The 658-nt window shown below is 38.4% G+C and overlaps 1 pseudogene; it reads left to right on the top strand.

Annotated features, from left to right (window-relative positions):
- Positions 1 to 314: 314 nt before the first annotated feature.
- LOC113284794 lies at positions 315 to 414 on the top strand (annotated as a pseudogene).
- Positions 415 to 658: the final 244 nt, after the last annotated feature.

The following is a 658-nucleotide window of genomic DNA, read 5'->3' as shown; positions in this document are numbered from 1 at the left end:
CCCAAAAAGGCTCCAATTTACCACTAGTGTGACCCACTTATAAAGCTTCTAACCTTTTCGCTATAGCAGCAATTTTGGCATCTGATTCAAAGCTTCCTTCTACCCTATTAACGTTTCCTCTGCCTAGAAGAATTGTTTTCTGGGGTACCCTATTGCTTTCCCATTGTTGGGTCTTTTCGGCGATTTCATGCAAATATGTCATCGCATCATCAACTGTTTGGTTTTCAAACCCACCTGTACACATGGATTCTACTGTAGTTGTGGTGGTATAATCTAAACCCTCATAAAGGATCTGAACTAACCTAACCTTTTCTAAACCATGATGAGGACATTGGGCTAATAAATCATTGAAACTTTCCAAATACCTATACAAAGATTCTCCCTCCTGTTGTGTAAACGTGCAGATTTGCGTCCTAATAGACGAGGTTTTGTGCCTAGGGAAAAACTTGTTCAAAAAGGCAGATCTAAGTTGTTCATAGGTTTCAATTGATTCGGTAGCCAAACTATACAGCCACGACTTGGCTTTATCTTTTAAGGAAAAGGGGAATAACCTGAGTTTTAAAGCATCATCATCAAGGTTTCTAATTTTCAGGGTACTACAAATTTCCTCAAAGTCCCTAACATGGAAATAGGGGTTTTAATTTTCTTTCCCTAAAAA

The sequence above is a fragment of the Papaver somniferum genome, chromosome 5 (assembly GCF_003573695.1).
Source record: "Papaver somniferum cultivar HN1 chromosome 5, ASM357369v1, whole genome shotgun sequence".
Taxonomy (NCBI): domain Eukaryota; kingdom Viridiplantae; phylum Streptophyta; class Magnoliopsida; order Ranunculales; family Papaveraceae; genus Papaver; species Papaver somniferum.
Note: the sequence above shows the minus strand (reverse complement) of the source record. Positions and strands in the feature narration are given on the sequence as shown.